Below are 24,640 nucleotides of genomic sequence, written 5' to 3'. Positions count from 1 at the left end.
GGGAAAGGAAACAGACTCTAACAGTAACAGGGACTGAGTCCAACCAAACACCAATTGTGGTATTAATAAACAAATTCTGACTACTAAAAAGAGGCCCCCAGCTCAGGCAAAACTGGTCAAGGCGGAGGTCGCTTATTGGGCTAACCAAAAAAGAGGAAAGGGGACAAAACGGGTTTTTGTGGCTGTTTCTACAGAGGCTTGGCTGCCTCTGGATTCAGCAGTGGGACTACTTGGGCTGCAGCTGTCCCAGGAATAGGCAGAAGCAGACTGCTTTCAGGGTTATCTCCCATGTGTGCCCTCCCCAGGGGAGGGGTGAAGCCCAACTTAGGTGGAATCCCTCTCTCAAGGAATTCAGACCCCAGGGCTTGGCAATTTGAAGCCATTAAAACCAGCCTACAACCTTTCCTCTGTCTGTACCATGGCCCCAGCAGGGAGAGCCTTTCAAATTTAAAGGAGCCACAACATCTTTTGCTGGTGGGACCCGAAGACAGACAAGCGCCACATACTGGGCAAGATAAGAAAAACAGAGCCCAGAGACTTCACAGGAAAGTCTTTCAACCTGCTGGGTCTCACCCTCAGGGAAAACTGATGCAGGTGACTCCGCCTCCTGATAGGAGGTCAGCTTAGTCCGGGAAAACCCGGCTGGAGTCTGTAATACCTATGTAGACCCTCCTAAGGGTGGGGAGGGAAAAGGCACCTTACAAGCAGGACAAGAAACAGGAAAACAAGAACTGAAAAATTACCCTCTGTTAAACAAAACTTAAGCTAGAGGCCCAGAAAAAGCTGAACTGAAGGTCAATGAACAGATAGACAACAAACTCACCTAGAAGAAAACCCTAGGTAAGATAAGTGAAAGCAATTTCCAGAATAAACTAATTAAGGTAATTAAATGTCTAGGCGCCAGCAAAAAATAACAAATCGCACCAGGGAAATTGGAGATATGGCCCAGTCAAAGGAACAAACCAATAGTTCAAATGAGATACAGGAGCTGAAACAACTAATTCAGAATATACGAACAGACATGGAAAACCTCATCAAAACAAAATCAATGAATTGAGGGAGGACATGAAGAAGGCAAGGAATGAAAAAAAGAAGAAATGGAAAGTCTGAAAAAACAAATCACAGAACTTATGGGAATGAAAGATACAGTAGAAGAGATGGAAAAAACAATGGAAAGCTACAATGGTAGATTTCAAGAGACAGAGGTTAGGATTAGTGAACTGAAGAACGGAACATCTGAAATCCAAAAAGAAACAGAAACTATAAGGAAAAGAATGGAAAAAGATGAGCAGGGACTCAGGGAATTGAATGATAATATGAAGCGCACAAATATACATGTTGTGGGTGTCCCGGAAGGAGAAGAGAAGGGAAAAGGAGGAGAAAAACTAATGGAAGAAATTATCACTGGAAATTTCCCAACTCTTGTGAAAGACCTAAAATTACAGATCCAATAAATGCAGTGCACCCCAAAGAGAATAGATCCAAATAGATGTTCTCCAAGACACTTACTAGTCAGAATGTCAGAGGTCAAAGAGAAAGAGAGGATCTTGAAAGCAGCAAGAAAAAAGCAATCCATCACATACAAGGGAAACCCAATAAGACTATGTGTAGATTTCTCAGCAGAAAGCATGGAGGCGAGAAGACAGTGGGATGATATGTTTAAATTACTGAAAGAGAAAAACTGCCAATCAAGAATTCTATATCCAGCAAAATTGTCCTTCAAAAATGAGGGAAAAATTAAAACATTTTCAAACAAAAAGTCACTGAGAGAATTTGTGACCAAGAGACCAGCTCTGCAAGAAATACTAAAGGGAGCACGAGAGACAGAAGCGAAAAGACAGAAGAGGGAGGTGTGGAGAAGAGTGTAGAAAGAAGGAAAATTAGATATGACATATAAAATACAAAAGGCAAAATGGTAGAGGAAAGTACTACCCAAACAGTAATAACACTCAATGTTAATGGACTGAACTCCCCAATCAAAAGACATAGACTGGCAGAATGGATTAAAAAACAGGATCCTTCTATATGCTGTCTACAGGAAACACATCTTAGACACAAAGATAAACATAGGTTGAAAGCGAAAGGTTGGGAAAAGATATTTCATGAAAATAACAACCAGAAAAGAGCAGGAATAGCTATACTAATACCCAACAAATTAGACTTCAAATGTAAAACAGTTAAAAGAGACAAAGAAGGATACTATCTACTAATAAAAGGAACAATTCAACAAGAAGACATAACAATCATAAATATTTATGCACCAAACCAAAATGCCCCAAAATACATGAGGCTAATACTTCAAATACTGAAAAGGGAAATAGACACATCTACCCTAATAGTTGGAGATTTCAATTCTCCACTCTCATCAATGGACAGAACATCTAGACAGAGGATCAATAAAGAAACAGAGAATTTGAATATTACAATAAATGAGCTAGACTTAGCAGACATTTATAGGACATTACACCCCACAACAGCAGGATACACCATTTTCTCAAGTGCTCATGGATCATTCTCAAAGATAGACCATATGCTGGGTCACAAAGCAAGTTTCAACAAATTTAAAAATTTTGAAATAATACACAACACTTTCTCAGATCATAAAGGAATGAAATTGGAAATCAATAATAAGCAGACTGCCAGAAAATTCACAAATACGTGGAGGCTCAACAACACACTTTTAAACAACCAGTGGGTTGAGGAAGAAATTACAGGAGAAATCAGTAAATATTTCAAGGCGAATGAAAATGAAAACACAACATATCCACACTTATGGGACACAGCAAAGTCAGTGCTAAGAGGGAAATTTATTGCCCTAAATGCCTATATCAAAAAAGAAGAAAGGGCAAAAGTTCAAGAATTATCTGTCTACTTGGAAGAACGGGAGAAAGAACAGCAAACTAATCCCAAAGCAAGCAAAAGGAAGGAAATAACAAAGATTAGAGCAGAAATAAATGAAATTGAGAACATGAAAACAATAGAGAAAATCAATAAGACCAGAAGTTGGTTCTATGAGAAATCAATAAGATTGATGGGCCCTTAGCAAGATTGACAAAAAGAAGAAGAGAGAGGACGCAAATAAATAAGATCAGAAATGGAAGAGGAGACATAACCACTGACCTCACAGAAATAAAGGAGGTAATAACAGGATACTATGAACAACTGTATGCTAATAAATACAACAACGTAGATGAAATGGACAAGTTCCTAGAAAGGCATGAACAACCAACTTTGACTCAAGAAGAAATAGATGACCTCAACAAACCAATCACAAGTAAAGAAATTGAATCAGTCATTCAAAAGCTTCCCAAAAAGAAAAGTCCAGGACCAGATGGCTTCACATGTGAATTCTAACAAACATTTCAGAAAAAATTAGGACTAACCCTGCTCAAACTTCAAAAAAATTGAAGTAGAAGGAAAGCTACCTAATTCATTCTATGAAGTCAACATCACCCTCATACCAAAACCAGGCAAAGATATTACAAAAAAAGAAAACTACAGACCAATCTCTCTAATGAATATAGATGCAAAAATCCTCAACAAAATTCTAGCAAATCGAATCCAGCAACACATTAAAAGAATTATACATCATGACCAAGTAGGAGTCATCCCAGGTATGCAAGGAAGGTTCAACATAAGAAAATCAATTAATGTAATACACCATATCAACAAATCAAAGCAGAAAAATCACATGATCATCTCAATTGATGCAGAGAAGGCATTTGACAAGATTCAGCATCCTTTCCTGTTGAAAACACTTCAAAGGATAGGAATACAAGGGAACTTCCTTAAAATGATAAAGGGAATATATGAAAAACCCACAGCTAATATCATCCTCAATGGGGAAAAATTGAAAACTTTCCCCCTAAGATCAGGAACAAGACAAGGATGTCCACTATCACCACTGTTATTCAACATCGTGTTGGAAGTTCTAGCCAGAGCAATTAGGCAAGAAAAAGAAATACAAGGCATCAAAATTGGAAAGGAAGAAGTAAAACTATCACTGTTTGCAGATGATATGATACAATACGTCGAAAACCCTGAAAAATCCACAGCAAAACTACTAGAGCTAATAAACAAGCACAACAAAGTGGTAGGTTACAAGATCAACATTCAAAAATCTGTAGTGTTTCTATACACTAGTAATGAACAAGCTGAGGAGGAAATCAAGAAACGAATTCCATTTAAATGGCAACTAAAAGAATAAAATACTTAGGAATAAATTTAACTAAAGAGACAAAAGACCTATACAAAGAAAACTACAAGAAGTTGTTAAAAAGAATCACAGAAGACCTAAATAGATGGAAGGGCATACCATGTTCATGGATTGGAAGACTAAATATAGCTAAGATGTCAATTCTACCTAAATTGATTTACAGATTCAATGCAATACCAATCAAAATCCCAACAACTTATTTTTCAGAAATAGAAAAACCAATAAGCAAATTTATCTGGAAGGGCAGTGTGCCCTGAATTGCTAAAAGTATCTTGGGGGAGAAAAAACGAAGCTGGAGGACTCATGCTGCCTGACTTTAAGGCATATTATAAAGCCGCAGCTGTCAAAACAGCGTGGTACTGGCATAAAGATAGATATATTGACCAATGGAATCGAATAGAGTGCTCATATATAGACCCTCTCATCTATGGACATTTGATCTTTGATAAGGAAGTCAAGCCAACTCATTTTGGACAGAACAGTCTCTTCAATAAATGGTGCCTAGAGAACTGGATATCCATGTGCAAAAGAATGAAAGAGGACCCGTATCTCACACCCTATACAAAAGTTAACTCAAAATCGATCAAAGATCTAAACATTGGGCCTAAGACCATAAAACAGTTAGAGGAAAATGTAGGGAGATATCTTATGAATCTTACAATGGGAGGCGGTTTTATGGACCTTAAACCTAAAGCAAGAGCACTAAAGAAAGAAAGAAAGAAATGGGAGCTCCTCAAAATTAAACACTTTTGTGCATCAAAGAACTTCATCAAGAAAGTAGAAAGACAGCCTACACAATGGGAGACAATATTTGGAAACGACATATCAGATAAAGGTCTAGTATCCAGAATATATAAAGAGATTGTTCAACTCAACAACAAAAAGACAGCCAACCCAATTACAAAATGGGAAAAAGACTTGAACAAACACCTCGCAGAAGAGGAAATACAAATGACCAAAAGGCACATGAAGAGATGCTCAATGTCCCTGGCCATTAGAGAAATGCAAATCAAAACCACAATGAGATATCATCTCACACCCACCAGAATGGCCATTATCAACAAAACAGAAAATGACAAGTGCTGGAGAGGATGTGGAGAAAGAGGCACACTTATCCACTGTTGGTGGGAATGTCAAAGGGTGCAACCACTGTGGAAGGCAGTTTGGCGGTTCCTCAAAAAGCTGAATATAGAATTGCCATACAACCCAGCAATACCATTGCTAGGTATCTACTCAGAGGACTTAAGGGCAAAGACACAAACGGACATTTACACACCAATGTTTATAGCAGCGCTATTTACAATTGCAAAGAGATGGAAACAGCCAAAATGTCCGTCAACAGACGAGTGGCTAAACAAACTGTGGTATATACATACGACGGAATATTATGCAGCTCTAACACAGGATAAACTTATGAAGTATGTAACAACATGGATGGACCTTGAGAACATTATGCTGAGTGAGACTAGCCAAAAACTAAAGGACAAATACTGTATGGTCTCACTGATATGAACTGACATTAGTGAATAAACTTGGAATATGTTGTTGGTAACAGAGACCATCAGGAGATAGAAATAGGGTAAGATAGTGGGTAATTGGAGCTGAAGGAATACAGCCTGTGCAACAGGACTGGATACAAAAACTCAGAAATGGACAGCACAATACTACCTAACTGTAATGTAATTATGTTAAAACACTGAATGAAGCTGCATGTGAGAATGATAGAGGGAGGAGGACTGGGGACATAAATGAAATCAGAAAGAAAGATAGATGTTCAAGATTGAGATGGTCTAATCTAGGAATGCCTAGAATGTATAATAATAGTGAAATGTACAATATACAAATTTTAAAAATGTTTTGGCATGAGGAAGAACAAAGGAATGTCATTATTGCAGGGTGTTGAAAATAGATGATAATACTTTAAAATGTCACCTTATGTGTGAGACTAAAGCAAAAAATGTTTATTTGTTACAAAATCTAGATTTTGACTAGAGCATTTCTTAATATAACTCATGTAGATAGTTTGATTGAATGTCATAAGTACTTGGAATCTCTGGTAGCACATGAGATTCTATTGGTTTGTCCAGAGTGATCCCCTGATGAATCCCAGAATGATTTGATCAGTGACTGGAAAAGTATTTGCAAGCCCCCTTCGGGGAATGGTGAGAGTGAGGAGAAATTCAACTTCCCCCAGTTGAATTCTTGATATTCTCACAAGCATTGTGGACAACCAAAGCTGTAGCCTGAGCCCCCAGTCTTGGGGTTTGTTCACATGAAACTTAACCCCACAAAGGATAGGTCAAGTCTACTTGAAATTTAGGCCTAAGAGTCACCCCCAAGAGAGCCTCTTTTGTTGTTCAGATGTGGCCTCTCTCTCTCCAGCCAACATGACGAGCAGTCTCACCACCCTCCCCCTCTCTGCATGGGACATGACTCCCAGGGGTGTGGACCTTCCTGGCAATGCGGGACAGAGATCCTGGAATGAGCTGAGACTCAGCATCAAGGGACTGAGAAAAACCCTAGAATGAGCTGAGAATTAACATCAAGGGATTGAGAGAAACTTCTCGACCAAAAGGGGTAAGAGTAAAATGAGACAAAGTGTCAATGGCTGAGAGATTCCAAACAGAGTTGAGAGGTTATCCTGGAGGTTATTCTTACGCATTAAGTAGATATCACCTTGTTGTTCAAGATGTAGTGGAGAGGCTGGAGGGAATTGCCTGAAAATGTAGTGCTGTGTTCCTGTAGCCATGTTTCTTCATGATGATTGAACAATGATATAGCTTTCACAATGAGGCTCTGTGAATGTGAAAACCTTATGTCTGATGCTCCTTTTAGCTGCTATATCAACAGAAGAGTAGAACATATGGAATAAAAATAAATAATAGGGGGAACAAATGTTAAAATAAATTCAGTTTGAAATAGTGGTAAATGAAAGCGAGGGGTTAGGGGTATGGTATGTGTAGTCTTTTTTTTCTGTATTATCATTTTTTTTCTTTTTCTATTGTCTTTTTATTTCTTTTTCTAAATCGATGCAAATGTACTAAGAAATGATGAATATGCAACTATGTGATGATATTAAGAATTACTGATTTTATATGTAGAATGGAATGATGATTGTATATGTAGAATGGAATGATATCTAAATGTTTTGTTTGTTAATTTTTTTAATTAATAAAAAGTTAAAAAAAAAAGTATTGGCAAAGTCCCTTGAGTGATGGGAGAAAGTATACGAACTATTAAACCTTATCATCAGGGAGTCCCCTGATACTGTGTCAAACTTTAGGGACACCTAAATCAATAGGCCTTCAAATCTGAGTCTTACTCTTGTGAAGGTTATGTAGGTAGCAGAGACGCTTAGACTACCTATAGGTATGCCTCTGAGTTACTTCTGGAGGACCTCTTTTGTTGCTCATATGTGGCCTTACTCTCTCTAAACCCAGCTCTGCAAGTGAAATCATTGCCCTCTCCTCTACATGGGACCTGATATACAGGGTTGAAAGTCTCCCTGGCCATGTGGGAGATGACTCCTGGGGATGAATCCATCCCTGGCACCATGAGATCAACAATTACATCCTGACCAAAAGGGGGAAAAGAAGTACAATTAATAAAGTATCAGTGGCAAAAAGAGTTCAAATAAGGATGGAGAGGCTACTGTGGAGGTTGCTCTTATGCAAACTTCAGTTAGACCTTGCTACCTATCATAACTTTCCAAATACCAACCCAGACCATTCCATCCAATCCTAAAGAACACCTAGGGCAATATATAAGATTCCACAGGAGTTCCATGTCTTAGAGTAACTTTCCAGAAACCTACAACTGCCATATGGATTCCTAATCTAGATAAGTCTTGAAATCTATAGGGCCCAGCCTCTCCAGAAAATCAGATAGTTCCATCTCCCTACCCCATATTAATGACAGACCCTTCCAATATGAAAAAGTTAGAATGGCTATAGCCCAAACACCCCTAAGGAGAGGATGGAAAGATCAAAGATGATGGTGCAGTTATACAGTAAGATAGGATTTAACAAATAAATATCAGTGCTGAATCATTAAATTGTCATCTCTTTTAGTCTACAGTATCTTAGAGCAGCTAGAAGTAAAAACATAAAATTGTGGAATTGTAACCCATGCCAAACCCTGAAATATGTTCTACAACTAATTGTGGCGCTGTGCTTTGTAATGTATTCTTTCTTTGTCTATATGTTATTTTTCACAAAAAACAAGAAATGAAAGTGAATTGTGGTGATAAAAAAATATTTAAGCCTTCTAGCTAGAAGGAAAAATCTGAGAGGAGCATATGACAAACTCTGGAATCTGTCCTGTAACTAATTGTTGAAGAGTGCTTTGAAAATTATTACTTTATTATTTCTTTGCTTTGTATATATGTCATACTATACAATAAAAAAGTTTAAAAAGCTTGGAGCTACACTATACAGTGAAGCCTAAGGTAAACCATGGACTGCAGTCAATAGTACAATTATAAAAATGAGCAATCAACAATTGTAACAAATGTTCCACATTACAGCAAGGTGTTAATAATAGGGTGGCAATGGGAATCCCGTATTTTATGCATATTTTTTCTATATATCAACAAAACAATTATTTTTCTCTAATAAAGAAAAAAATAATTAGACGAGTATAGAAAGTGCTGGAGATAAAGTATTTGTAAATGTCCGAAAAAATTTCTTTAAACAGGTGGCATTTGAAGAAAGACTTGGATGGGGTGAAGGAATTAGCTTTGTGGACGTCGTGGAGAAGAACATTAGGAAGACAGAAGCACAATTGCAAATGCACATAGGCAGGAACATGCTTGGAACACCCTAGGAATGAGAGATCGGTAATAATGATTGGAATACAAGAGTAGTAGGAAATGTGCTTAGAGAAATTCCAGGGCACGGGTCTTGTGAGGTCTCGTAGGTCATTTAAGAACTTTGACTTTTACTCACGGTGAGAGGGGGACCTGATTCAGCATTTTGAACAGAAGAGTGCCAAAAATCTACATTCTGTTTTCAAAAGATCTTTTGGGGGCGGGCCGCGGTGGCTCAGCGGGCAAAGTGCTTGCCTGCTATGCCGGAGGACCTCGGTTCGATTCCCGGCCCCAGCCCATGTAACAAAAACGGAGAAACAGAATACAATAAAAAACAAGAAAATCTTTAAAAATGTTTCCCTTTCTTCCTTCCTTCCTTCCTTCTATCCTTCCTTCCTTCTCTCTGTCTTTCCTTTAAAAAAAAAAAAAAAAAAAAAAAGATCTTTTGGACTGCTCTGTTATAGGGCAAGAAGAATAGAAGCACTGACTCTAATTAAAAGACTTCATGATAACCCAGACAGACATTGATAATGGCTTGGACCATTGCCACGGAGAAGGTGTCAATTGATTGGATTCTGGATCTATTTTTGGATTCTGGATCTATTTTTGAAGACAGATCCAACAGAGAGTGACTTAACTAGTCAAGCTTGGATATAAATTAAAGAACATGATAGAGCAAATGTTGCTATTCCAAAAGGAGATATTGGTAAAAGTAATAGTAATAATTTAATGATAATAAAAATCATATAATATCAATAATATAATACAAGCTGTAATTTATTGAGCTGGGTAGCATAGTATAGTGGTTAGAATGGGATCTGGACCCACACTGCATGGTTGGAGCCCAACTTTGCCATTTTCTGGCTATATGACCACACTGTGCATCAGTTTCTCATCTATCAGATAGGATCAATAATAGGGATTAATAATATTACCTACTGTAGAGTGTATTGATTGTAGGACATATGTGTATAGAGCTTAGAACTGTGCTTGAAACACAGTAAGCACTGTGTATATATTATGAGTTACTACTGTAATTATTACTGAGCATGATCCTATATTATTTCTAATTCATTTTTCAACTGCTCAAGATAGCTATAACTATCCTTAAACTTATGTAAAGTTACGTGTTTCTGATTTCATATTTTATTTTCTAGTCTTCTGTATTTACTGTGGTTCCTTTTAAAATGTATGTATTTTTTCTCAAATTTCATTTAACTCACCTTTTTGAGTGCCTCTGTTTATTGGAGTTTCATTTATCTTGTCTCAATGCATCGAGGACACTCCTGAGACTTATAGACCATTTTACAAATTCAGACTTGGAGGCCCACAGATGTTAAATAACTTCCCTAAAGGTTTTTCAGCTTTTGAAATAGTCAAATTAATATTGTCTTTTCTGCAAGCCCAGTGGTCTTTTCTATTCCATGCTACCCCTTGTGGCTTAATGGAAAAACTCAGTCTTTGGTGGGTTTGAATACTCTGAGCTCTTTTTAATGGGGAGCCACCATAGGTCCCTTAGATACTGGTGTTCTAGAGCCTCATTTCTAGCTACAGCAATGGAAAGGCTTACCTTCATAGTCAGACAAACTTTGGTTTCTCACTTTTGTTATCTAGATATGACATAACTGTTGAAGAATTGTCTGGAAGGCAGATAATCGAATGGATATTTCTGTGTTTCTAGGAAAGAGTTTTAAACTTTATTAAGCTCATTTCAGTTATAATTTAAAACCATTTAACAGAATTTTATGGGTTTCTAGTTCTGGGAAAGACTGAGTAAGCACATAACCATATGTCTTTCTCCATAAATGCAACTGAAATCCCTAGATATATTTCATAGAACTGGAGTCTAAGTCACCCATAAACAAATAATAAGAGGAAAATTAGAGTAGGATCAAGTTTGAAGTATCACTGGACTAGTGGTAAGTCTCCTATTTTTTCTCTCTGGATTCTCCTAGCCTAGATTCAAGAATACAGAGAAATATGGGCAAGGTGTGAACAGAAAGAACCCCAAAGGAATTTCTCCCTTCCCAGCTCAAGCAGTGGATAAATGAGAATCAACTGGACAAAGAAAAGGGGGAAAGCCCATCAGAATTTTACATTCTCTCTTCCCCCGGCTGATAAGCAAACTCACAGTGGCACAGAAGATACCTAAAGTTCCAAGAGAGGAATGTCTGTGGTTCCACAATTGTGGGGGGAACCCATTTCTTTTTATATCTCCACCTTCTTGCCACTTAGCCTAGAGACAGACACAGTTACAGAAATGTCATAACAGAGCAGAGATATTATGTCCCAGTTTTGTTGCCAGAAGATTAAGAGGGGTGCCCCATATGCTGAAAAGTGCCATAGAGATCCCATGGAGAAGGTATCTCAATAAAATGATCCCAGGAAATTGCATCTGAACAGCAGATCTCAACCCAAATCTGTATATGTTTAGATCTAACAGTATTAAAATCTAACAGATTTTAATGGAATTAAAATAGAAATTAATACGAAAGAAAAATGTAAACTCTCCAAATATTTGAAAATGAAATAACACACTTCTAAATAATAAACAAGGCAAAGAGAAATTAGAAGATATTTGGAACAAAAATGAAAATATAGCATATCAAAATTTTGGAGATGCAGCTAAGACAGTATTTAAAAAATATATATAGCATTATATGCTTACATTAAAAATGAGTAACAAATATAAGCATCCACTTCAGGAAAGTAAAAAAAAAGAAAAAAAGAGTATATGAACTCAAAGCAGGCAGAAATAGGAATAAATGAAATAATAAAATCAAGATAAAAAGTTAATGAAAATGAAAAAAAAATAGAAAAAACAATGAAACCAGAAGGTGGATAAACTTCTAGCCAAGAAAAAAATGATGGAAATTACAATATCAAGACCTAAAGTTGGAATAAGTGACATTAAAATGATACTGCATTATGCCCCTAAATTGTACAACTTATATGAAATGAACCAATTTACTGAAAAAGTCAAATTAGCAAGACTCCCTCAAGAAGAAATAGATAACTGAATAGTCCTATACATACTAAATTTTTCCCATGAAGAAATTTGTATGTCCAGATGGTTTCACTGGTGAATTCCAATAAATATTTAAAGACTAAATAATAATCATTATTGATATCAATTTTCACATCTTCACAATATCTCTCAGAAAATAGAAGAGGATGGACACATTTTTTAATCATTTTAGATAGCCAGGAATATCCTGATTCTAAAATCAGTCAAGATAAGAAAAGAAAACAACAAGCCAATATGTCTCATGAACATGAATGCAAAAATCCTTATCAAGGTATTAGTTAATTGAATCAGAAATGTATGTAATATATCATGATTAAGTGGGTTTATCCAAGGAATGCATGGCTGATTCATTACTGAAATGCAACTCAATATAGTGTATCATATTATTACAGACAAATAAGAAAAAAATCATGACCATATCAATTGATGCAGAAAAGTTATTTGAGAATATTGAATATTTGTTTCCTCCTTGTATAAGAGGAAACATACTTAACCTGAATAAAGATACTACAAAAAACCTACATTTTATGTCAAACATTATGGTCCCACTAGAATCAGGAATGTCCAATCCCTCCACTTCTATTCAACATTATACAGTGCAATAATATATGAAAAAGGAAAGAGAAAACCATGCAGATTGGAAAGGAAGAAAGTTAACTATGCCTACTCACAAAGAACGTGATTGTCTAAGTAGAAAACCTCACCATTTTCACACATACACACACAAAACTCCTAGAGCTATCAAGGCAACAAAATATGAGGTCAATATATAAAAATTTATTATATTTCTAACAACAAACAACTGAAATTACTAAATTTAAAATACAATATTTGGAATATTTCAAAAATAAATCCTAAAGTATAAATCTTTACTTAACAAAATTTTAACAAAAAATGTGCAGGTTCTGTGTGCTAAAACTACAAAATGCTGATGAAAAGAATTAATTTATAAATAAATGGGCAATCGTAGCATGCCCACAGATTGAAAGACTAAATATGAATATCAATTACCTTCAAACTGGTTGTTCTAGTTTGCTAGCTGCCTGAATGTGATATTCCAGAATGTCTTTTAAAAGGGGGGAGTTAATAAATTGCAAATATATAGTTCTAAGTCTCTGAAATTGTCCAAATTAAAGCAAGTCTAGAAATGTCCAATTTAAGGTACCATCAAGAGGTTACCTTCACTCAAGACAGGTCAATGAAGTTTAGAGTTTCTCTCTCAACTGGAAAGGCACATGGAGAACATGGTGATGTTTCCAGGCTTTTTGTTTCATAAAGCACCCCCAGGGGCGTTTTCACTCCAAAGATCTCTGTCTGTATGGGCTTTCATGGTGCTTATGGCTCTCCCGTGGCTCTCTCTTGTTCTCTCCAAAATGCTTCCTCTTTTAAAGGTTTCCAGCAAACTAATCAAGACCCTCTGGAACAAGTGGAGTTACATCTCCCTCTAAGCAAAGGTTAATATCCACAATTGTGTGTGTCACATCTCCATGAAGATTTTCTAATTAAAGTTTCCAACCTACATTATTGAATAGGGATTAGAAGAAACAGTTGTTCCCACAAGATGGGATCAGGATTAAACAAGACTTTTCCAGGGCACATAATCCTTTCAAACCAGCACACTGATTTATAGATTTAACAAAATACCGATCAAAATTCCAGCAGGATATTTTCCAGATATCAACAAGCTGATTCTAAAATTTAAACGGAAGTACTTACATTTTACAAATTCATTTTTTCAAGAATTAGCAATTTTGAAAAATAATGAAAGAATAGAGTTGAAGGAATCACAGATCCTTACTTTAAGACTTAGTATTTAACTAGAATTTGGTGGAGGGATAGACACATATATCGGTGAAACAGAATAGTGAATACAGACGTAGATCCACATAAATACACCCAATTTTTACAGAGGGGCAAAAGAAATTCAGTGCAGATAGGATAGTCTTTGCAACAGATGTATTAAAGAAATTAGGCAATCATATGCAAAAAAACCCAAGCCTATACCTAAACCTCTACCTAAATTTTATTAAAAAATCAGCTCCAAATGGATCATAGATTTGAATGTAAAACATAAAGATACAACTTGCTAGAAGAAAACATAGGAGAAAACCTCCATGCCACCTTGGTTAGACAAATGGTTCAAATGCATGGTCCATAAAAGACAACACTTGTTAAACTGGACTTCATCAAAAAAATAAAAATATATAAAGGATCTTAGAAAGAGACTCTTAAAAGAATGAAAATGCAAAATACAGATTGTAAAATATTTTTTGCAAATCACTTAGCCAACAAAGGAAAAGTATCAAAAACATATGAAAAGCTGTCAAAACACAACAGTAAGATGGAAGAAAAATTACTATAAAAATTTGGCAAAAGAGTTGAATAGACACTTCATTAAGGAATACATACACATGGCAAATAAATACATGAGAAAATATCTAACATCACTAATCATAACAGAAATGAAAAATAAAATTATGAGGCATCACTACATGCCTATTAGAAAGATTAACATAAAATATTATGTTATGTTCTTAGGATATAGCACAACTGTAATTTTCATTCTTGGCTGTCAGGAATTCAAATGGTACAGTCAGTCTAGAAAACAATTTGACAGTCTTTTATAAAATTGAACATACATTTACCATATGACAGAGCAATCTCAGTACAAGATATTCCCCTACAGGAGCAAAGCTTATGTTCACACAAAAATCTATACATGATATTCAAACAATTCCATCATAATCTCTACAAACTAGAAACATGCTAAATGTCCATCGATAGGAGAATGGATTAACAGGAACTATGGTAATTTCGCAATGGAATAGTATTTAGCAATAAAAATGAAGAAAAAAACATTTGGCTTATACAAAACATGGATAATATCAAAAGCATTATTCTGAGTGAAATAAACCAGTTCCAAAATCAGGAACTTTGTGATTCTGGGATGCAAGGGTGTTTTAGTGGTAGAATTCTCACCTGCCATGCAGGAGATCTGGGTTTGATTCTCAGTCCATACACTTCCCAAAAAACAAACAAGCAAACAAAAATTCAACAAATGATGCTGCAATAATGGGATACTCACATGGAAAAAGAATGAAATGTGACCCCACCATACAGCATACAAAAAAATTAAATACTTTATGATTCTGTCTATTTGAAATTCTTGATATGTAAAATTATAGGAGTGAGATACAGATTAGTGGGATCCAACAGTTAAGTTTAAGGGGAGGATGTGACTCCAAGGAATAGCCCAAGGGAAATTTGGGGTGATATTAGACTTGTTCTGTATCCTGATTGTGATGGAAGTTCCACTAGCCTTACATGTACTAAAATTCATGGAACTGTATACCACAAAAGAGTCAGTGTCACTACAAGCAAGTTAAATTTTATAATTAAAAAAAAAACACAGCTACTTAAATTGCATTAGATAAACAGACAAAAATATATTCAATATTAACAAATTTATTTTTAACAATAACTGTGTCATCTTGAATGGAACCATGAGTCTCTTTAAAGTAAAGCATGAAGATATCAACCAACTGGGGAAGCCAAAGAACCATTCTTCCAATGCTATAATGAAGCTTTGTCTAGTACATGTAATGGACCTGGTAGAGACTGTTGAGGATCTGGTAATATAGAAGACTGAAGGCACCATAATTCTACTGCAGAGGTCCTGTGTCTATATAAAGTAGTAACAATGAAGGTTCTGGAGAGAAGCAATTATACCACCAAGTAGCTGCTTTTTTTTGAGGTATTATAAAATTCTCATATTTTAGTTTCTTTATTGAAAAGTGTAACTACCTCACAAAGCTGATGGAACTATCTCACAGAGCTGATAGAAAAAGAAAATTTTTATAAAATACCTACATCACTAACTAACATGGTATAAAAATTCAATGCATGTTAGCTCTTGTGATGGGCACAATAATGGTTCCCCAAACATGTTGCATCCTTATCTCCAAAACCTGTGCATTGGTTACCTTACTTAGAGGTAAATTTGCAGATAGGATTAAGTTATGGAGTTTGAGATTATCCTAGATGATGCGGGTGTGCTGAATGTAATCACAAGGGTGAGGAGAGAATGATGTGAAGAGGCTGCTCTGTTTATTTTAACCATGAAGGAAGCTGGGGAAAGTGATGACATTGATGATCCCCTAGAGCCTCCAAAAGGAATGCAGTCTTGCTGACAACTTGAATTTAGCCCATTGAAACATGTTGTGGACTTCTCACTTCCATAACTGAAAGATAATACGTTTGTGTTGCTTGAAATCGCTAAGATGGTGGCAATTTGTTACAACATTGATTAAGAAAGTAATACAACAATTTAAAGCAAGCAAATCCCTTCTAGTTTTATATCAATTTATAAAACTGCTATTTCACCAAATACTAGTTTAAATCCTTGACTGTATTTATTACAGAAAATAATTTATTACTAAAATTACTTATTACTATATTTATTACCAAAAATAGATATTTTGATCCATCCAGAAATTGTCTGTGTGTGGTTTCCAGAGTAGGCCAAACCCGGATCCACAATTTGACTCCATCATTTCCCAGTTGTAAGACTTTGAATATGTTATCTAACTGTTTTGTGTGCCTGCTTCTTCATAATCAGTATGGAGATATCATGATTGCCTGCTTCATAGGCTTGTGGTGAAAAGGAAGTGAGATATTGTCACAAATCATTTAGTGCAGAATCTGGCTCTTAATAAGTGGGCATTAAATGAGAGCTATCACTGTGAACAGTTGTCTGATCTCACTTTATAGATGAGAAAACTGAAGCTCAGAGAAGGCAGGGAGTTTGCCAAGTCATACTGCCAGCTCCTAGCATATACAGGTTCAGAATCCATAACTTTTAGTTTCAAGTTAATTGCAACCACTTTTTGTAGCCAAAGTTTCTGAATATCAAAAATTCACAAGTTAAGTTTTCCTTTATTATAGGAAAAAGGCTTCTTTACAAAACATCCATTTCAAATTTCAAGTAAGAGTCAATTCCAGGGCCGCGGTGGCTCAGCGGGCAAAGTGCTTGCCTGCTATGCCGGAGGACCTCGGTTCAATTCCCGGCCCCAGCCCATGTAACGAAAACGGAGAAACAAAATACAATAAAACAAGAAAATGTTTAAAAGATGTTTCCCTTTCTTCCTCTCTTCCTTCCTTCTATCCTTCCTTCCTTCTCTCTGTCTTTCCTTTAAAAAAAAAAAAAAAAAAAAAAAAAAAGAGTCAATTCCAAATGAAGCAGCCTCCTTTACATTGTCAAAAATAAGAGCCTCCTATCTTCTTGCCTTTCAAGTGTCTTTTTCTGAAGTCAAATGAGTCAAAGATGAAATAACAGCCTAATAATGCCCCAGCTATGAAATCATCCTGCCCTGGACTTCAGCACTGAAGAGGCAGCGGAATGAATGGAGAGCCTGCCCAGCTGGAACAGGATTCATTGCTTTTTGCCATCTGGTGGACAGTGACTCTTACTGCAAAATAATCTCAAATTCCTGCTTTTGAAAGCATCTCTGATCAATAAACTTAGCTCCCCCGCTGTGTTTTCTGTCAACGAATTGAGATCTACTGATAGGAGCACAGATTAACAGCTATAAGTGCACTGCATTATCAGTACTTTGGAAGAAAAAAAATCTATATCCAGCCACCAATTAGTTGACTAGCCCTTACAATGTGTTACATGTACTCAAAGAGACTTCTGAAGTAGCACCTCATGGATCACTATCACTAAGACCTGCACGTCTCATGGCTATAAATGGAAATGTTGCCCACAAATTATCTTTTACACAAACTCTTTCCTAACCTCGAGTAGCACCATAGTCTTTGGGGTATAAATATGTCAATTTCTCAAAAAACTACAGATTATTCCCCTTTAACCTACCTCCTCTTTATGTCTTTAACCTTGTCTCAGATCATTTTCCAGATACTCCCTTACATGCGTCCATCCTCTGGCCTTTCTGTGCACTTTGCAATGACCTGTATGTGCTGTGCTTTCCCAGGCCTCTCTCCCCGGGTGGGTGTGATTTCCTCTGTCTTCATGAATTGCCTTTCTTTCCATTTTTTATAATGTCGTATTTTATTTAACCTCTTATTTCTTTCAACATGTAATCAATAGACAAAAGCTGTTGTGTTATTTTGCCTTTGGTTGTCAGGCTAAGTTTTTGAAATCCAGTGCATGTTTCACACTTACAGTACACTCCAATTTAATTTAAAATGTAGTTTCTCAGTCCTGCCAGCCTTCTTTCTGATGCTCAGTGGTCATATGTGACTAGAGCCTCCCATTTGGACAGTGTAATAGTTCTACTGGTTACTGGATACATTTGCTTTGCTTGACTCAGTCAATACTTAAAAAGGTAACATCACCCTAAAGGAGATGGGCGATGTTGGGTTGAGTGTCAAATGAAGGAGCTGAATTAATTCAAGCATTTATTTGTGTCTGTAGACTGAAAGCTGCCAGCAGAGCTGGGACCAGAGTTTTTCTTCCTTAACTTCCCACTTTATACCTTTTGTATCTCTATCTATACCTTTTATTTCTTTATCTTTCTATATAGCTCAAGCCTTGCATTTTCTGAGGTGCAATCCCTGATCTTGCCATCTGGTCTTGAGGCCCCTTTGCTGCTGCACCAGTGAGTATGCAACCCTGTGCTGCAATTGCCTGTTTGCTAGTCAGCGCCTCGCATTTCCCGGGTGTGCTCCTTGAGGTCAGGTACTATCCCTTTCTTCTCGATGTCCCTGGTACCATTGCTGTTCCTGGCACAGTTGGTACTCAATAACCCATTGTTGAATGGAAGACTATAAGTCTCATTCAACAGGGCTTAATCCGGTCCCAGTCATTAGAACGTGTTCAACTAAATGTGCTTTGGGGACCATTGGGAAGGGAGTATTACCTCGTTTCCCCCACATGAAACTTGAATCCAGCTCTCATATTGAGTGAGAATCCATCTTTGAGCCTTTATTTTACTTCTTTACAGCCTTTTGCCATATCCCATTAAAATGTCAACCTCATTGGAAAGGGTAGCTCTTTGAGACATTATTAGTATTTACCAAATGGTCTTGTGTACATTTTATCAGTGACAGCCAGAAGTAGCAAGGTCCTTTAGGAACAGGACAACATAGAGAGAAGACTCTTGAATATCATGAAGAAAACAGGAAAAGCAGAACCAAACAAAACAATGGGCAGAAGTAGGATAACAGTACAAACAAGTATTTCTAACATCACGGTTTTACCTAGAATTTGACCTACTCTACTCCCTGCTCAAAGGACTAAAAATGCACGCTTTTTAAAAATACAAATATTGAGTCAGGTAGATATGAATTCAAATCCAAGTTCTGCCATTTCTTAACTATGTAACTCAGGGAAAGTTATTCATACTCTCTGAGTTTCATCATTTTTTAACAGATAAAGGGGAACATAAAAATCTTTCTGGTAGAGGCATTTTGGATTATGATATATGCAAGTTGAGTGTCTTACAAGATGCTTACTTCCCTGTAGGAACTCAGTAAATGACTCAATATAATTTTTTTTCTGCCCTGTGATCAAAGCCATCCATTAAATGGCAGCAATCCAGTTATCCAGTATTTTGCCCGACTTCTTTCCACAATGTACCATCACTATCCTGTAGGCATGATGCGGTTGAACATTGTGCTTTCCACATGGCATTCCAGGTCAAAATGCTGAGCGGTCACTTCCAAGCCTCTCATGTAACATGGGATTGTGTGTGGATATTGGAGAAAACATGGGGGTTGTGTATTCATTGTGTCTGACAATAAGGAAACAAGAACACTTCCACATCATTTGGAATTTGGAAGCCATTCACTTCTAAATTATCTGTTCCAAATATATGCTCAGAAAGGTAAGTATATTTCACATTTAGTGTGCACCTTCTATGTATTAGGCTGAAAACTGCTTTGATGTCAACTCTATTATCACAGGGAGAGGAGTTAACAGTTAAACATTACACTATTTTTTTTCCTCATTTAAGCTCTGAGTACAGTTAAACAGTATGTACAGCCTATACCCAGGAATATATCTGACATCAACTGGCAGGAAGAGAATGTCTTCCTGAAGTTGAATTACAACTGCTGGATATAAGGCTGAAGCACAAAGCTCCTTCAGGGGCCTTGAATTTTTATTAAGAAATCTGCTGATGAAGTTTGGTTTGGCCTGAGCTTGAGCGCAGAGCTCATAATATCCTGTTCTACCTCAAAATCAAATACAAGTCAATCAAAAATTATTTTGAGCCTGCGCTATGCACAGTTGCCAGGGAGGCATGGCAGGGATGCAGGTAAGTCTAATAATGTGTTTGCCATGCTGTGTTTGCCATGCTGTGTCCTTTTCCCCAACACAAATAAAGAGGATGGTTTCTGGCAGCACATCTGTTCAGCCCCATTTAGGAAGTGGGCAGCTCTTCAGGCTTATCAACCATAAGCATCATTGCAGGAGGAGAGCCATGTGATAATGCATATACATTCTTTTCCATCATAAACTATGTTCATTAATGAGTCATTCACTGGCAATAAAAGTAATTCCCAACTTCTATAGGAATATGTGTATTGCAGCCATTGGATAAAATAAGTTTCCAGGACTTATGAACTTATGAAATGAACTTCTTAGCTTCTGATTTAGTTTCTTTTTTTTTTTTACATGTAAGAAGAATGCCCTGCAAATACACTAAGACAGCTACTTAAATCATCCATTGGAGCAACCTAATCTCCTTCTCTTCCAGGACTTACTGAATTCACCCTAAAATATAAAGAAATCTATTCCTAAAATGTCAACACATATGACGTGTGTGTGCGCACATACACATACAAATGCCCATGTTCACACTCACACTTTCACAAAGAAGTGTATTTGGAAGTCCGATAAGTGGGTTTTTATATCAATATTGTCCTCTGGAAATCATCCTACATTCCCCTTATGAGTGAAGGGCTTCTATGTTTGTGCTCTCCTAACATCCATGTTTCTTTTGTCAAAAACAACACATTATAGTTAAACTACGATTTATTTAGCATAAATCTGTGTAGACTCTTCCTTTTTGAGGACAAGGGTGGTATTTTATTCAACTGAAATTTCCCTCAGCAAATAACACAGGATTTGGCATAAAGTCTATGCTCAATAAATACAAGTAAAATAGACTCAAGGTTGAATAAACGTGAGATATTAACCACTGGCAAAAATGTGAGGACAAAGTAATCAATGGGAGGCGATATTGGGAAAGGGTAAATGAAGGAGGCTGTTAAGAATGTGTGAGGAATTTAAATTTATCAAGTGCCATTTTAAAGTATTCATTCATTCACTCCATAGTATACCTTAAGCTTCTTTTCTATACTAAGTTTCATAGTAAATTCTGGGATTGTGACAATGACCGCAAGAGACTCTTAAGGGTAGGAAAGAGTCTTGAAGGAACATACAATTTGAGATTGCATACGCTATATGATAACATGTTGATGTTACTGAATTCCTACAATAAACCTCAAAGGACAAAAAGTATTATCCTCATTTTTTTCTTTTCTTTGTTTGCTATATGGCAGGGTCATATTTCATTCTTTTTCTGTGTGAGTATACTGTTTATTGCAGCACCATTTGCTGAAATTTTTGTTGTTGTTGTTTCTTTGTTTTGTTTGTTTTTTTGTGTGTGTGTTTGGGGAAGTGGATAGGCTACAAATCGAACCCAGGTCTCCCTCATGGCAGGCAAGAATTCTACCACTGAACTACTCTGGCATTCCTATATCCTCATTTTATATGTGAGAAGATTAAAGCTCAGGGAGTTTTAGTGATAAGCAATTTATCTAAAAAGGGAAAGATCTCATGTTTGAGCCCAGGATGTTCCCATCCCCAAGCTGGTTATTTTTATCAACTACTCTTGATAAACAGGAAGTGGCAGGTAAATAAAGAAACTGAACTATACCTGGTGAGAAGCACTCCTTTTCTATAATAAGGTGCACAAAAGCAAGCACCAATTTGTTTCAGGTGTGATACATTAGGAATCTACTTATCGACCACTTTGAGCAGTCTCCCCCACTGAGCAGCAAATTTAGGCGCCAAGGCTTTTAAAAATAGGTTCTCTAGACATTTTCCTTTGTTGTAGCTCCAAGAGCTGACCACACCACCTCGCCTCACCCCTAATTAGTTCTCAGTACAAAAGCACTTTGGCTACCAGCCATTTCTGGAACCAGGGAAGCAAACTTTAAGCTCAGTTTGTGCATAATTCCAAAACAACAGTAGGAAGAGAATGTTGGGGAACTTGGGCTAGACAGAACTAGGCTAGCTGACTGCATCTTCCACCACTCATTCCCATTAATAACAGGCAGACCTGCTTTTTTAGGCCCACTTCAACCTGCTAATAGGTGCGTTCTGGGAACAATGGTCCCCTTCCTCTTCTAGCTGAATGGAGCCTTTGCTGAGGCATGGATGGGATGGAAGTTTTGTTCCCAAGTACAAGATGCCACAGCGTTCGAGCCTCTGGACAATGCCTCCCTTCAAGTCAAGACTTTCTGTTTCCTGGCACTCTGGTGGGGCATGGAAAACGTCATCCTAGTTTGCTACTGTTTTCCATTTAAACACTCCCTTTACTAGAGGCAAGAGTGGTTGATTTAATTAAAAGCTTAACAGCAGAGCAATCTAATCTTTACTCTCCACCCGTCTCATCTAGTTTAGTCAGGGTTGTAGCATACATTAGAAATCAGAGAGAAGGAAGGAGAAAAAACCAACTGAATCATTAGCCCAGTTTCATTACCAGATAAATCAAACAGCTTGGGAGGGCTTAGGGTTGTAAGTAGGATGCAGCATTTTGCATTGAGGTGGTTAGATATCATCATAGGGTTATTTGGAGCAAGTTCCTTCCTCTCTCTAAGACTCAGGTTTCAGATATATTAATAACCCAGTGGTTTCTAAACTTGCCTGATTATGAGATTCACATATTGCCAAAAGTACAGATTTCCAAGTCCCATTCTAGTGGTGGACTAACTAAGAATCTTCAAACAGCTAGGAAATATGTCCCAGGTTTTCTGTATGGCCAGGCACATATAGGAAACTCTGGGTTAACTAGACTTCAAGTCCTTGTCCAGTGCTGACATCAAATGACTCTGAGACTCTAAGGCACTCTCATATCAGGGTGGGAGCAGGAAACATTCTCAAAGCTCAGTATTTTCCAAAATACCTATGAAGATGGTAAAGTGAAACAGAGTCAGGTGCTCATTTCAGCAGCTCATGGACTAAAATTGGAATGATGCAGAGAAGATTAGCTTGGCCCGTGGACCAGGACAACATGCACATTCTTGAAGTGTCCCATATTTTTTTAGTTTCTATTCAGGGTGATGAACAGATTTGGATATTGATAGTGGTGCTGTTTGCATGATATTGTGAATGTTATTATTGCCACAAATTGCCCACCTAAAAATGGTTAAAATGGGTAATTTTATGTTATCTATTGACCGCAATAACAAAAATGTGAAAACATAAAAATAAAGTCAGAATGCTTAGCCCTAAGCAAAATTGAGGAGCTCAATGCCCCTGCTCTGCTCTGTTTCCCTTCTCCATTCTTATGTTTCGAAGATGCTGTTGGCTGCCTTATTTAGACTAGCCAACACGTCTGCTCAATTCATTGGTGTCCCATTCTCTCATCCACCTCTCCTCTCCTGTTCCCTACAAAACTATCTTCAACTCTCACCCATTGGAGAGTATCTGAGAACTAATTTATATGACTGTGGTAATGTCTGGGTTTTGGCATAAGCATATTTCCTCAGTTAGAATATTTGCATTTTAACTAGGCATATGACCTAAATCTGAAAGAATGATCCTCTTGGAATTTTGAACAATGAGCATACTGTGGTGTGAAGATATTTGGGGCCAATGTGCTGCTTCTAGCAAACTAAAACACATCACACCATCATGGAGGAAAGTGCATTAATGGGCCTTTATTTTTAACACTTTTATGGGTACAGGAGATTTACCTATTAGGCTAAAATTCTTCCTTCCCCATCCACATGAAAAATGGTTTTAAAAATTTAATCAAAAATCCATTTAGCCCTTTCTGATGTTATCTATCAAGTCATTATTTTCCCCCAGTTAGAAAAATTCCTGCACCTTAGCTTTTACGGGCAATGAAGTCTGATTTCCCCCACTGAAAATCTAATAATAAATTAGAACGTTATGACATATAGGCATCTCTGAAAGGTTTAGAAAGGAAATGCAATTGTAAGTGTCAAAACCACAGGTAACTGATTTGAAAATAATGTAGTGGATGTTTTTTCTATAAAGCTGAATGGACACAGTTGAGTTTTTAAATAATGTTTGCAACATTAAGATCAAAACACTGAGGATTTTCTGGTGTGCAGAATAGAAGACAATTGGAGGATCACTTCAGTGGAAGAGGTAAAACTTAAAAGGAAAATATTTACACCAATGTTCATAGTCTAAAAAGTTCACATAAAAGTTGAATTAAAAAGCTTAGCTTTTTGGTCCATAGGAAAATGCACAGTGGCCTCGAAACCACATTCTGCATGCAAGTGTCTTGGACAAATTAATTAACGCCCATTGCTTAGTTTCTTTATCTATAAAATGGGTATAAAGTCACCTGCTCAATAGGATTGT

General features: G+C 36.9%; 1 non-coding gene across 1 annotated transcript; it reads left to right on the top strand.

Annotated features, from left to right (window-relative positions):
• The first annotated feature begins 23,238 nt into the window (after positions 1-23,238).
• Positions 23,239-23,345, top strand: LOC143678513 (U6 spliceosomal RNA). The gene has a single exon (XR_013173312.1). It is a non-coding gene; the product is annotated as a U6 spliceosomal RNA (small nuclear RNA).
• The last annotated feature ends 1,295 nt before the right edge of the window (positions 23,346-24,640 follow it).

The sequence above is a fragment of the Tamandua tetradactyla genome, chromosome 3 (assembly GCF_023851605.1).
Source record: "Tamandua tetradactyla isolate mTamTet1 chromosome 3, mTamTet1.pri, whole genome shotgun sequence".
Lineage (NCBI taxonomy): Eukaryota > Metazoa > Chordata > Mammalia > Pilosa > Myrmecophagidae > Tamandua > Tamandua tetradactyla.
Note: the sequence above shows the minus strand (reverse complement) of the source record. Positions and strands in the feature narration are given on the sequence as shown.